This window comes from Carcharodon carcharias, chromosome 8, assembly GCF_017639515.1.
Source record: "Carcharodon carcharias isolate sCarCar2 chromosome 8, sCarCar2.pri, whole genome shotgun sequence".
Taxonomy (NCBI): Eukaryota; Metazoa; Chordata; class Chondrichthyes; order Lamniformes; family Lamnidae; genus Carcharodon; species Carcharodon carcharias.
Window position 1 is genome coordinate 14,144,339 of NC_054474.1, and position 16,024 is coordinate 14,160,362.

The window sequence follows — 16,024 nt, forward strand, 5'->3', positions numbered from 1 at the left end:
ACCAACACTACGTCCTCCACTTCTGCCTTCCAACACTGACTCTTCAGCTCCTGGTGGGTTGGATACAAATATTGGCTGCTGCTTAGACACTGGCTCATGTATTAACATTGGCTCTTGTATTTACACTGGCTCCTGTACTCACACTGGCTCTTCTACCAGCACTGGCTGTGAGTTACCATCACTGTTTATTGTTAACTGAATTTCCAATTAGAATGAAGTAGGTTATTTCTCTACAACAATGAAGAACAGCAGATGAGTTCCCAGCCTATTTATCACTGTGTGATTTTTTTAAAACCAGAACCAGATGTAGAATTGTCCAATTTTCCAATAGAGTAATACGTTGCATTCCATGAACACGCCACCCGCCACATTTTTTTTAAATGACTGAAGAAGATAGATAAGTGTTTGTTGAAGGACTTAATTTGGGCTTTATTTTCATCTTTCGATGCATTCCAACTTTAAAGTTTATGAACTCAGATCATTGACAGCAACGTCCTGTGAACTGGTCCCTCTGTAACAATTGCAGTTTATCATCAACGCTTCATTAAGAACATATTCACACGTCAGCTTCAAATCTTTAATTTTGTAATTCTCATTCTTGTTTTTGAATCCCTCCGCCGCCTCACCACTCTCTATATCCATAATCTCCTCCAACTCCTACAGGCCTCTGAGATATTTGCTTGAGATGTGCAGATGAATCATCAGATCCCACCCCCCCCCATCTGGAACTGTCTTCAGTTCTGGGCTCCTGCACCTCAAGACGGATGCACTGGTCTTGGAGAGGGAGCAGCGCAGATTCACCAGGATGATACCAATTCAAAAACAACAACTTTCAATCAACAAGTGGCTTTAATGGAATAAAACGCCCCAAGATGAGTCACAGGAGCATTATCAAACACAGTTTGACACTGCATGAGGCATGAAAGGCCATGTGACCAAGAGCCTAGTCAAAGAGGTAGGTTGTAATGAAGATCTTAAAGGAGGAAAGAGAGTAATTGGTGTTTGGGGGGTGTTGGGGGGTGTGGGAGGGTGGGGGGTGGGGTAGAAGGTGGTTTAGGGAGGGGATTCCAGAGCTTAGGGCCCAGGCAGCTGACACTGGAGTTACTAAAATCAGAAATGTTCAAGAGGCCAGATGGAGCACAGAGATACCAGAGCCGAAGGGGTAAGATTATGTGGGTAGGTTGCAAAATACTTGGCTTGTATTCCATTGAGGAATGAAGATTAAGGAGTGATCTGGCAGGGGTGTTTCAAATAATAACATAATTTGATAGGGCACATGGAGAGAAATTATTTTCTCTGGAGGATGGTGTCCAGAATTAGACAATATAATCTTAAAAGTAAACCTGGGTTATTGAGGATGAAATTGGGAAGTGCTTTTGTCATACAAAGGCTGGTGGAAATCTGGAATCCTACCCCCCCTCACCCCACCCAACAAAAGGCTGTGATTTCTGGAACTGTCAAGACTGAGGTGCACATAGATTTTTGTTGGGTAAGGGTATTGGACGATATGGAGCAAAGGTGGGTAAATGGAGCTGAGACACGGATCAGGCATGACTACATCAAATGGCAGAACAGGTTTGAGGGGCTGAATGGCCATGATCAACCATGAAACCCATTGCCAATTAGAGTCTTCAGATAAAGTAACTGGGAAATCTAGCCTGGGGGCATCTTGGTGCGGCTTGTGTGCCCTTTACTCAATAAGGTGCATCCCGCCTACTTAAACCAAGAGAGATTTGAGTGCATGTAGGGCTCCTCAAACATTGGCAGGGCAAGGACAGGGCTGGAGTTTCATTCAGCTAACACTGGGCTTGGTGCCACTGCAGAGCATTAGAAACCTTCCGCTTGTCCACCTAGGATATCTGTACCTGTCAGGAGATTTCAGGATTATCTCTAGCTGAGTGAAAAGATTCACAAGTTACAACGATTGAGTGTTATCTTCTTTCATAACTATGCTGACTGCAGTATTGCCAGAAATGGCCTGCATCATCTGCCGATAGCTCAGGTAACTGAGGCTTTCGTGGATGGTTGTCTTCCAATTTTCCATCACCATCTTAGTGCCAATTCAAAGCCCGAAGGAGCCACCATTACTTTCCCTTCCCCACCACCAGAGGATAATTGGTTACCAGCTGGTTTGAATACGTGCTGGGGTGAGAGGGACATCAGCTCCTGGGGTCGCCCTAGAAACTAATTTTTAAAATACATTCTGGGGAATGTGGCCATTCCTGCAAGCCCAGCGTTTATTGCCCATCCCTAATTGCCCTTGAGAAGGTGGTGGTGAGCTGCCTTCTTGATCTGCTGCAGTCCATGTGGAATAGGTACACCCACAGTGCTGTTAGGGAGGGAGTTCCAGGATTTTAACCCAGTGACAGTGAAGGAATGGTGATATACACAGTGGTATTATCACTGACTAGTATTGCAGAGATCCGGGGTAATGCACTGGGGATCTGGGTTCAAATCCCACCCCAGCAGATGGTGAAATTTGAATTCCATAAAAACCTTTGATTAAAAGTTTGATGATGTCTATGAAACCATTGCCAATTGTTATAAGAACAACTAAAGGACATTAGTGAACCAGATGGGTTTTTGACATTTAAGAGTCAACCACATTTCTGTGAGTCTGGCCTACACGTGGCTCCAGACTCACAGCAATGTGGTTGACTCTTAAATGTCCTCCAAAGAAGGGCAGTTAGGGATGGGCAATAAATGCTGGCCTAGCCCAGTGACGCCCACATCCCATGAACGAATAAAAAAGTAGTCCCAGGTCAGGATGGTGAGTGTATGTGTGACTTAGAAGGGGAAAATGGAGTTAATGGTGTTCCTCATGTGCCTGAGAATTCACTGTGAATCATCCAATTATTTTTCAACCGTCCAATCAGGTGACGAAAACAGCAGATGAAATCAAAAAATGGGAGACTTCTGCACAGAGCTGCGAAACACCCTGTTCATCGCTGTAGGCAATAGTATCAAGTCTTAAGACACTCACAAAGAACACATGTGAAAGCGAGCTTTGTTTACCCAGCCACTGCACTTACACACTACAGCTCATTAATCCATTTGCCCCAGGACACAAGAGCTCATTTCTTAAATACACCAGGCAAGAACTGCCCAACCCCACGGAGAGTTGAGCCAATAAACATTGTGGAACTGTTTACTACTCAGCAGCAAGCAGTGTTATCTAAATGATCCATGGTCCAAATTGCTTTGCGCAGCCTGATTTTTCGCCAGTAGTTGGCATTGCAGTGTGCCAAGGGTTTGACTGGGCAATGCCAGCTTAGGTGGGTAGAGCTTTGAAGTCAGAAGGTCCACTGCACGATGTGAGCAAGTAATCCAGGCCAGTGTTGTCCAATAGGAATCATTGACGAGCCACGAGTTTGGCTAGAGTGATGCAGCCTTATCCACTGGCACTGACTGTCAGCGAAGATGCCTTACGCACTCACACGATGCAGTTAAATGCACCTCGCACGTGTATAAACTACATAACAAACATTCCAGAGTAGCTGCTTCCAACAGCAGGAGGGGTAGGAAAGCAGAGGCCATAGGATTAAGATAATTGTCAAAAGAATCAGTGACGACATGAGGAAACATTCTTTTACATAATGAGTTGTTGTGATCTGGGGTGAATTGCCTTAAAGCAATTGAATAAATACTTGATGGAAAACAAAATTACAGGGCTATGTGGAAAGCGGAGGGCAGTGGGATTAATTAGGTCGCTTACTGATGAGCTGACACTGGTACGAGGGGCCGAATGGCCTTTTTTCTGCGCTGCACCATTGTGTGATCCTATGATCTCCCCCCATTCAGTAACCAAGGAAGTAAAACAGTCACGATGACCAAAAAAGCACTCATAGGCTGGAATTTTCTAGCCCGTCCCCCACCCACCCACCCACCCCCATCGCCGCGGTGGGTTCCCCCGAGATGGGGCCGGCAGCCAATGAAATCCCCATTCAGGGCCAAATGGACCCTGCCGGCATGAGGGGCTGGAGAATTCCAGCCACAGGCTCTACTTTCCTCTTAGCATTTTACCAACCAAAACACAAAAGCTTAACATTCACACACGCATACGAATTTAAGCATCGAGATCACATTCCCAACGACAGGACATTTCCCTCATTTTTTAATTAGTCATCAGAAATATGATTTTGCACATCTGGGGTCCCAATCAGCCACATGTGGTCAGTGGCTGACACACTGGCCAACACCGCACCATGACCTAATTATTATTGTTTGTGGGAGCTTACAGTGCATAAATTAGCTGTGCATTTCTCACATTACAACAGCCACCACACTTTGAAAATGCTTCAAAGTGCTTTGGGATGTCCTGAGGTTGTGAAAGTCACTATCAAAGTGAAAGTTCTTCCTTGAGTACAAAGAGGGTTCTGTATTGTTAGAGGTGATGTGCTTGAAAAGAAATTACAAACTGAGGGCCCATCTGACTGTACAGGAGGATATCAAAGAACCCAGGGCACTAATTGAAGAAGAGCAGGAGAGATCTCCCAGTGTTGAGCCATGTGGAATTTCAATTACGTGACTCGAAGAAACCTGCTGAATAAAATATCTTCAGCTGCAGCTTTTACAAGTCAAACAGGCCCATTGAAATATTTCCCCCTCATCCTCCTCCCCCACCCTGACAAAGATAAAATTCTCCATGCATTTGGGTTTTGCTCTATTTGGAACCTAACATTGGGAAGAGACCGACAGAGACTAGAGTCACCGGGATTGTTCTCCTCAGAGCAGAGAGGGTTACGGAGGAGACTTGATAGAGGTGCTCAAATTCATGAAGGTTCTTTTTTCTTTATTCACTCACGGAATGTGGGCTTCGCTGGCTGGGCCTGCGTTTATTGCCCATCCCTAATTGCCCTTGAGAAGGTGGTGGTGAGCTGCCTTCTTGAACGGCTGCAGTCCATGTGCTGTAGGTACACCCACAGTGCTGTTAGGGATGGAGTTCCAGGATTTTGACCCAGTGACAGTGAAGGAACCGTGATATATTTCCAAGTCAGGATGGTGAGTGACTCGGCGGAGAACTTTCAGGTGGTGGTGTTCCCATCTATCTGTTGCCCTTGTCCTTCTAGGTGGTAGAGGTCATGGGTTTGGAAGGTGCTGTTAAAGGATCCTTGGTGAATTCTTGCAGTGCATCTTGTAGATGGTACACACTGCTGCTACTGTGTGTTGGTGGTGGAGGGAGTGAATGTTTGTGGATGTGATGTCAGTCAAGTGGGCTACTTTGTCCTGGACAGCGTCAAGCTTCTCGAGTGTCGCAGGATCTGGTCTCATCTAGGCAAGTGGGGAGTATTCCATCACACTCCTAACTTGTGCCTTGTAGATGGTGGACAGGCTTTGGGGAGTGAGGAGGTGAGTTACTCGCCACAGGATTTCTAGCCTATGGAGTAAATTCATGGAGTAAATAAGGAGAGACTGTTTCCAGGGGCAGGAGGGTTAGTAACCAGAGGGCACAGGTCTAAAGCTCACTGTCAAATTCTGCCTGATAACTGTTGTCAATTTTACATATTTCAGAGCATTGCAGAGGTAACACTTGTTTCCAACTATACAACAGGTTTATTTACAAGAATTTTAAAATATCTCTGCGATCAAAGAATATCTGCACTCATGCTTATCCCAGCTCTAGCTTCTCGGAGCTCCTGTGGTGTCTGTTTACTTTGCTCTGAGTCAACACCCAGGCTTAACCAATCAAGCTCAGTGAGCATAGATCAGTTACCAGACCTACATAACCAAACACTGAAAAACTGAACAGTTGAACACGACAACGGCACTTCTATAAAGTGGGGCTTGGGACATTTCACTGTGCTAAAGGTGCTATGTAACTGCAAGCTGTTGTTGCTGTTGCTTTCCTTTCTTGTAGCATTTTTAATAATTGAGCAAATGTAAGTGAAAGGAGAAGTTTACTCTTGTCCTTATATATGTTTGGAAAGTTAGGGAAACATCCAGGTCAAGGAAACCGGATAAATAGATGTCTAAGCAATTATTGCATTATAAACTATAAATAAGAGATTGTGGTGCCAAGGCAAAGAGTGAAAAGAGTAAAGGCTGGGTAAACAGATGCCGTCTCAGCTAAATATGCTGCAACAGCTTGTACCTATGTATTACGTAAGCACAAGATTGAATTATTGGATTAGAATAAAACCCATTTCACTTTTAAGAAAAATATTTACATATACAGCGCCTTTCACAATCACCAGAAGTTTCGAAGTGTTTTGCAGCCACTTTTGAAGTGTAGTCACTGTTGTAATGTAAGAAAGATGCAGGCAATTTGCGCACAGCAGGATCCCACAAACATCAGTGCAATAGTAAGCAGATAATCCCTTTTTGTGACGTTGTTTGAGGGATAAGTATTGGTCCAGGGCACCAGGAAATTCCCCTGCTCTCCTTCAAAATATTGGCTGGTGGGTCTTTTACAGCCCACTGAGAAGCAGACAAGGCTTCTGTTTAACTCATCGAAAAGGCAATGCCTCTGACAGTGTAGCACTCCCCTTAGACTTCACTGGGAGTGTCAGGCCATATTTTTGGGCTCAAGCCCTGGAGTGGGTCACAAACCCAGAGCCTCCTGATTCCCAGGGAAGAGGGCTACCCACTCTTCCATGACAGAGAGCGTGTCCTTCAGGGTCAGCTGCACAGAGACCCTGGAGGGCAGGAGCTGATCACTTCAGATCAGGCAGCATCTGTGGAGAGAAAAATAGAGTTAACCCTTCACATCTCTGGCCCTCCGTCACTCTCCACGGATACTGTCAGACCTGCAGACTGTTTCCAACATTCCCTGTTTTTGTTACAGATTTTCAGCATCTGCGCTATTATTCTTTTGTCCTCGGGGACTCCTGACATCAGAGAGAATCCTCAAAGTTTTCAGAACGTGGGGAACCAGCTTGCGTGGCTTATGTATCACTCACAGTAAAACAAAGACCAAATCAGTTATTGTAATGCAGCTTATTATTCTATAAACTACTCACATGTGAATCACAAGCAAAGTAATTGCCACTGGACTAACGACCCCTTATCGTGACTAACAATAGTGCACTTAGAAAAATAGGGGAGGTAGGAAGGGTGGGGTTAGGGTAGAGGACTGGAGGATTTGGGAATGCAAATACATAAAACATTAAAAGTAGTGGCACAAGTTAATAAGCAGTGGACATAAACATGGCCTAAAGAGCTGAACTCCAGAGGTGAGCTGAGAGTGACCGTCCTTGACATCAATTAGGCAGTATGTGACTGAGTGTGGCATCAAGGAGCCCTGGCATAATTGCCACGCAGCAGCAACCTCCCAGAAACAGCAATGTGATAAAGATCAGATAATCTGTTTTCGGTTGAGGGATGGAGAAGGGGGACAATTAGCCCTGCCCTTCTGTAAAATAGTGGACATGGGATCTTTAACACCTGAGGTGGCAGACAGGCCCTTAGTTTAATGCCTCATCCAAAAGACTCCACCTAGGAGAACATTTGGCTCCTAAATCCCACTTTCCACATCCTGAAGGCACTGCTCGTGAACTAAGAGCTTAACGTCCTATATCACTGAGATCTTTTTCCCCACCACCAATATAAGTTTCACAATCCAGCAAGGTGACTGTGTCTCCTTGTGCCTAGTTTCCCATCTCTCCCTCACCTGCCTGCAAATCCCTTCACTGTACCAGTGGCCACAGTTCAAAAGTATTTAACTGGACGTGAAGCACATGGACTCCCTGCTGTTTGAATATGAGATATTTATTTCTTCTATTTTCTTTCCTTGTTTGAGGTCTGAACAGCCACACAAATCTTTGATGTATTTCACCTTTAACCAAGAGCATTGGCATCCGCCCAATTCCAGGTCATAGATTCTACTCTGAGACACATTTGATTATACATGGACACTCAATCACATTCAGTCAGACTCGGGCACGTGCATGAGGTGACAGCAGCACAGGGTCACTGGACTAGTAATCCAGAGACATGAGCTCAAAGCCCGACACTGCACCCTGTAAATTTAAAACCCAGGACAGGAAGAGGCCAGGAATAAAAAGCTAGTACGAGCAGTAATGGTCACCAGGACACTACCAGATTGTTTTCAAAACCCAACTGGTTCACTAATGTCCTCTGCTGCCCTCATCCTGTCTGGGCCTACCCAATTCCAGGCCCACAGCACTGCGGTTGACTCCTAACTGTCCTCTGAAGTGGCTTCATAATAAAAGCATCTCAGCAGTGTCAAAGCCGCTCCAGCAGAATGCAGCGTTGGAGAAGGCGGCTCACCGCCACAGTCTCAAGGGCATTTAGGGATGGGCAATAAATGAGCCATGCTCACTGAATGACCTAATGAATAAAAAAAAAACTCCCGCAAAACCACATCTGCACTTTGGAGCAACTCCACAAGGGACTCATTTTGACCCCAGCGTGAGTCAGCAGCTTCAATGGAGCAGGAGAGAAAAATCTAGGCAGAATCTATGGGGCAGTTTGAAAACGTTAGCCCTAAAACAAGAGACTAGAGAAGCTGGGTGTGTTTTCCTTAGAGCAGAGAAACTTAAGAGGAGAATAAATCAAGATGTTCAAAATTATGAGGGGCTTTTGATAGAGGAAATAAAGCGAAACTGTTTCCAGTGACATGGGGGAGCTGGGGGGGGTTGGTAACCAGAAGACACAGATTGACGATAATTGGCAAAAGAACCAGAGTGGATGATGAGGAAACACTTTATTTAACTCAGTGAGTTGTTGTGGTTTGGAATCCAGCGCCTGAAAGGGTGGTGGAAGCAGATTCAATAGCGACTTTCAAAAGAGTAATTGGATGAATACTTGAAAGGGGAAAAAGATTATAGGGCTAAAGGGAAAGAACAGCGGAGGGCTATTAATAGGGCAGCTCTGCCAAAGACCGAGCAGTCACAATGGGTTACATAGACCCCTTTTCAGCTGTTCCACTCAGGGATTCTCTGGCTCAATTTTCCCTCTTGATGGGCAAAGGATCTGTTTCTCAATTCTTCTATGGGATGTGGGTATCTCTGTCACATCCAGCACTTGTTGCCCATCCCTAATTGCCCTTGCACTGAGTGGCTTGCTAGATCAGTTGTGGTGGTGGGGGGCGGTGGTGGGGGGGGAGGTGGGTGTGTGTGTGTGTGGTGGTGGGATTTGACCTCATAACCCTAGAGCATTACCCTGAGCCTCTGGATTACTAATGCAGAGGCATTAGCACTATTACACCGACTTCCCCCACTGCATTCAAGCAGCACTTTGCTTTCTATGTCGCTAATCACAAGGCTCTAAGCTGGCTGGAAATAAACTCCAAATGTGTATATACTAAATAAATAAATACATTCATTTCAGTGGGGCACAGAACCCCATCTGGAACTGTTTGATTACAGAAAAAACATATACAATCACTGGACTGACAGGCTGTATATTATTGTAATAAGATCCTTTCACTGCCCTTCTGGGCCAAGTGCTGGAACAAACTCTGTTGGTAGTTCTATTTTGCGCGCAGTAGAAAATAATTTTTGGAAGCTGGCTGTGTCCGGTAACATTGAGAAGGCGATTTTCTGATCATGTACATTAGAGGACATAATCCTGGGCATGCCTCAGTGATAGCACTCGTACTTCTGAGTCAAAAGACTGTCCATTCAAGACCCATCTGTAGACTTGACCCATAATCCAGGCTACACTCCCAGTGAAACACGAAAGGAGCTCTGCATTGTCAGAGGATCAGTACTGAGGGAGCACTGCACTGCTGGAGGGTCAGTGCTAAGGGAGCACTGCACTGTCAGAGGGTCAGTACTAAGGGAATGCTGCACTGTTGGAGGATCAGTACTGAGGGAACGCTGCACTGTTGGAGGATCAGTACTGAGGGAACGCTGCACTGTTGGAGGATCAGTACTGAGGGAACGCTGCACTGTTGGAGGATCAGTACTGAGGGAATGCTGCACTGTTGGAGGATCAGTACTGAGGGAATGCTGCTCTGTTGAAGGATCAGTACTGAGGGAATGCTGCACTGTTAGAGGATCAGTACTGAGGGAATGCTGCACTGTTGGAGGATCAGTACTGAGGGAATGCTGCTCTGTTGAAGGATCAGTACTGAGGGAATGCTGCTCTGTTGAAGGATCAGTACTGAGGGAATGCTGCACTGTTGGAGGATCAGTACTGAGGAAATGCTGCACTGTTGGAGGATCAGTACTGAGGGAATGCTGCTCTGTTGTAGGTCTTGTCTTTCCGAGGAGATAGTAAATCAGGGCCCCGTCTATCCCCTCTGGTGTATGTACAAGATCCCATGGCCACTATTTGAAAGAAGAGCAGAGGGTGTTCTCTCCATCGTCCTAACACCAACATTCATCCCACAGCCAAAATCACAAAGAAGCAGATGGTCTGATCATTCATCTCATTGAAGTATATGGGAGCTTCCTGTGCACAATTTGTTTTCTTACATTATAACAGTGAATACAGCCCAGAGAGTACTTGCTGGCTATAAAGCGCTTTGACACATTCTGAGGTCATGAAAGGTTCGTATAAATACAAGTTTACTTCATTTGATTGTTATGAGCAAAGACAGTATAAATGACAGGGATTGTACCCTGTCTAACTTCACCAACCATTGCAGCCTGTCTAACACTAGATGCTAAACACGCACTCTCCTTTGATCCTTATTCTGGGCACAGAAACAAGTTCCTTAGCCATGGGGTCCTTCAGTGTTGAACCCACAGGATATATTAAAACCACATTCCCCAAATGATTCTGATAAATCTTCCTGTGTGCTCCGGCCTGCGATGTGTATCAGCTGGCTCTTCTGAAATAATAGAATGCTTGGATCTCAGTAATGGGATAAGCTGCTGCCAGGGCAATAGTTACACAGTGGACCAAAGGTAACCTCTTCAGTTCGTATCCATGTTAATGCGTTTTTATATCAATCCTACCCTTCCTGATGGTCACATAAAGGGTTGCGGAAACCTGAAACTCTCTCCCCATAAAAAGCTGGGGATATTCTGGGTCAATCAGGGCCGAGATCGATAGATTTTTGTTTGGTAAGACTATCAAAGAATGGCCCTGAATGGCAGGGCCGATTTGAGGGGCTGAATGGCCTCCTCGTGTTCCTGTGCTCCTAATCAGGCTGGCAGGTTTTTGTAATGGTCACCTTCCACAGACATCCTTCTGAAGTCTCTGTGGTCACTCTCCACCTAAAGAAAAATACCCCCTGTCCTGGCATCCTATCTTCCAATTCGCTCTTGTCAAATCTCCTCTTCTTCTCCAAGGCTTTTCAAGCAGCTTAAGGTTGACAGACTATTATTGCCTGTGCAAAAGGGTAGGGAAGCATTAATAAAAACAGAAAATGCTGGGAAAAAAATCAGCAGGCCTGACAGCATCTGTGGAGAGAAAAACAGGGTTATCGTTTCGAGTCCGTAAGACTCTCCTTCAGAGCGGACTCGAAACGTTAACTCTGTTTCTCCCTCCACAGGTGCTGTCAGACCTGCTGAGTTTTTCCAGCATTTTCTGTTTTTATTTCACATTTCCAGCATCTGTGGTATTTTGCTTTTGTGGTGGGGAAATGTTCTTGTTTGTTTCCTGCCGATTATGGGGAGGCCCAATGGTGTTCATCCAGAAGGCAACTTCCTCCTTATTTTATGAGCGCTTCATAATCCCTGAAATGGTTGCATTGGTGCCCCCCCTCAGTCTGTTACTCCATCCACAGGTAGTTCTTTACCTGCGAGGGATCATGCCTATTTATGTATTCTCCTAATGACGGGCAATTTAGACATGGCTGGCATTTAATGCCCATCTGCTAGTTGCCCAGGGTACTCACAACTGAACGTCTTGGTTGGCACCATTGAGGACAGTTCAGGGTGAACCACATTGCTGTGGGGCTGGAGCACTAAACTGAATATTTTATTACGCTTTCATGGGATGTGGGCGTCTTTGGCAAGGCCAGCGTTTGTTACGCACACCGAGTTGCCCTTGAACTGAGTGGCTTGCTGGGCCATCTCAGAGGGCAGTTAAGAGTCAACCACATTGCTGTGGGGTTAGGCCAGTGAGTAGGCCGCATGAGTGGCCCTCCTTCACCTCAGTGGTCCGCAAGACTGAAATTGGGCACGTGCACTAACCATGACCCCATGAATAAGATTAAATACATTGAACACATGCTGAATATTTTATAACGAGTTATAGAAAATGTTTCCATGGCTTCTGTCAGATTCGGAAGCTGTCGAGCACGTTGGGTAAAGCTGCCGGAAATGTTGTTACACGAGAGGAATGGCGTGTTTCATAATGTCTCTTAACGCTGTATTTTTTTAGAACTGATAATCACCTTGTTGAAAATTAAGCATAATGATCCCCCCACCCCCCCCTTTCTGTTCAATGACAAAATAATCCAGCTCCCAACTCTCCAGAACCATTCTGCCCTCATCGCCGATTTTCTACTTTTTGGCTACTTCTTCTTCCTCTGTACTTGTTGATTTTGCACTGGATCCGGCTTCTTTATCACACCCCTTCAACACAAATGATCAATAAGGGGCAAATCGAATTACCAACAAAAGCAACATTAAAAAGCACAACCACCTCACATCCACCGGTGTCGTAACCAAGATGGTCTCATGGCATAAGGAAATTTTGCTAACTGTGCCTGCGTGCCTAGAGTTTGCGGGCGTGTACCTATTGACCCGCAGCTGTGCTTTGGTTGGACGCGGAGGGAGTGCACGGCTCTCACAGTCAATGTTGTGTGCAATCAGCACGTGCCTCACTTCACAGGGTCTCTGTTTTGCGTGCGTAACACTTTAGTAACACTGGCAGGAAACAAAAACCGCATGGACGGAAACCCACAGAATCTAGCCACCCCGTGCATGGGTAATAGTCAACAGGACGCCTTGCAGGCTGCACTCAGACCCCTGATGGGCCGCATGCAGCCTGCGGGCCACCCACCACTGGACTAGATTCACACGTAGGCCAGACCGGGTAAGAATGGCAGATTTCCATCCCTAAAGGGATATCAGTAAACCGGATGGATTTTTACAACAATCAGTGATAATTGCCATAGTTACCATTACTGAGACTAGCTTTATAATTACAGGTTAATTAATTGAATTTAAATTCCACCAGCTGCAGTGGTGGGATTTGATCCCATGCCCCCAGAGAATAAACCTGTTCCTCTGGCCTACTAGTCCACTGAAATTATCACTACTCCACCATCACCCCCCGTATTCAGATTTGCAATCGCAAACTGCCATAGTGGGATTACAACTTAAATTCTCTGGATTTTTAATTTAGGAACATAACTAGCACACCACCACATCCTGTTATAACTTTACATCTATCGGGGTAAACATTCCACAATTGGGAGTTGCATTATATACAGAATGTACGACACTGAAACAGGTCACACAGCCTCACAGGTCCATTCTGGTGCTTATAAGATCCAAATTCTATCTTTTTCATAGAGCCCTTAGTTCAGCTCTTGATTGCAGGTAAGAAACAGGAGCAGGAGTAGGCCATTCAGCCCCTTGTGGCTGATCCACCATTCGATAAGATCACGGCTCATCCTTTACTTCAGCTACGCCTTCCTGCACTATCCCCGTATACCTTGATTCCCTTAAATTTAAAAAATCATTCAATCTCTGTCTTGACTCAGCATCCACTGCTCTCCAAATTCCAAATTTCAAATTCCAAAGATTCACAACCTTTTGAGTGAATACATTTCTCTTCATCTCTATCCTCAATGGTCAACTCCTTATTAATACTATAACCTTTAGTTCTACACCCTCAGCAGGGGAAACAATCTCTCACTATCTACCCTGTCAAGTCCCTTAAGAGTTTTGTATGTTTCCATGAGGTCACCAAGAAATATAGGCCTACCTAGTCAATCTTTCCTGATGTGGAGAACTCCCGGATCCTCGGAATCAGTGTAGTCAACATTCATTGCACTCCATTGATGGCAAATATGTCCTTCCCAAGCTATGGAGATGAAAATTGTAGGCCGTACCCCATGGGAAACTATGTCCACCCTATAAAACCCTTCCATACTCTTCAAAATTTCTATTAGGCAACCCCTTGTCCATCTCCTCTTCAGAGAAAAGAGCCCCTGTGTGTTCAGCCATTCCTTTCAGTTCTGGTAAAACTCTAGTAAATCATTTTTGCACCTTCTCCAATGCCCCTATATCCTTTTCATGACATGGAGATGAGAACTGCTCATGACAAGTGTGATTTAACCGAGGTCCGAGATAAGTTTAACCTCGCTTCTCTGCTTTTCAGTTCCATCGCTCAAGGAATGAACCCCAGTACCTGGTTTGCCTTTTGTTATCACCCTTATTAACCTGCAATGCAAACCTGGTGGTTTGACTTGGCCATTGACTGAAATGGAAATCTTACATCTGTCAATTTATCAAGGAAGATGATGCTGCTCAGCCCACGGTGAAAGAGGAGGTAGTTCAGGCACTTAAAGGGTTTAAAATTGATAAGGGGTTATTGGGTATTTAAAGCTGAGAAGACACCAGGGCCAAATGAGAAGCATCCAAGGATGCTGAGCAAAGTGAGAGTGGAAATAGCGGAGGCACTGGCTATAATATTACGATCTTCCTTGGGCTTAGGGATGGTTCCACAGGAATGGAAGTTTGCAAATATTATGCCCTTGTTAAACATAAGCCCAGCAACCACAGGCCAGTCAGTCTAACCTCTGTGGTGGAGAAGCTTCTAGAAATGATAATTTGAGATAAAAGTAACAGACACTTGGGCAAACGCAGGTTAATTAGGGAGAGCCAGCACAGATTTTTCAAGGGTATATCATGTTTAACTAATTTGCTTGAGTTTTTTAATGAGGTAACAGAGAGGGTTAATGAGGCTAATGCTGTTGATGTGGTGTAGATGGGCTTCCAAAAGGCATTTGATACAGTGCCACACAACAGACTTGTGAACAAAGTCAGAGCTCATGGAATAACTGGTACAGTAGCAACATGCATATGAAATTGGCTGAGTGACAGGAAACAGAGAATAGTGGTTAATGGATGTTTTTCAGACTGGAGGAAGGTTTGTGGTGGAGTTCCCTAGGGCTCAGTGTTAAGACCCCTGCTCTTCCTGATATAAATGAGGCGTCAAGGGGTACGGGGAGGGAGCAGGAGTTAGGCATTGAGATAGAAGATCAATCATATTGAGTGGTGGAATAGGCTCGAAAGGCTACTCCTGCTCCTATTTTCTATGTTTCTATGTGAGGAGGATGGTGCAGAACTTCACAGGATATAGAGAGGTTGGTGGAATGGGCAGACAAGTGGCAGATGAAATTCAATGCAGAGAAGTGTGAAGTGATTCATTTTGGTAGGAAGAACATGAAGAGGCAGCAGAAAATAAAAGGTACAATTCTAAGGGGGCGCAGGAGCAGAGGGACCTGGTGTACATAAATAATTAGAGGTGGCAGGGCAGGTGTTGAGAGTGCGGTTAATAAAGCAATTGGCACCTGGGTTTTATAAACTGGGGCATCGAGTACAAAAGCAAGGAAGTTATATTAAACTTGTATAATTTCAACTAGAGTATCATGCCCACTCCTGGGCACCACACTTTAGGAAGGGTCTGAAGGCATTAGGGAGGGTGCAGAAAAGATTCACAAGAATGGTTCCAGAGATGGGGAACTTCAGTTACATAGAAAGATTGGAGAAGTTGGGACTGTTCTGCTTAGAGAAGAGAAGGTTGAGAGGTAGAGTGATTCAAAATCATGAGGGGGCTGGGCAGAGTAGATAGGGAGAAACTGTTCCCAAGTGTGGAAGGATCGGGAACCAGAGGACACTGATTTAAGGTAATTGGCAGAAGAAGCGATGGGACATGACGGCTGGATGGATTGTATCCCAGGTTGTTAAAAGGAAGCCAGGGAGGAAATAACGGATGCTCTGAGGATCATTTTCCAATCCTCACAAGGCACAGGTAAGGTACCAGAGCGAATGGTGTACCAACTTTTTAAAAGGGTGCGAGGGATAGGCCAGAAAATTGTAGGCCGGTCAGTCTGACTTCAGTGGTGGGCAAATTATTGGAATCCATTCTGAGAGGCAAGATAAACTGTCACTTAGGAAAGAATAGATTGATCAGGGATAGTCAGCATGGT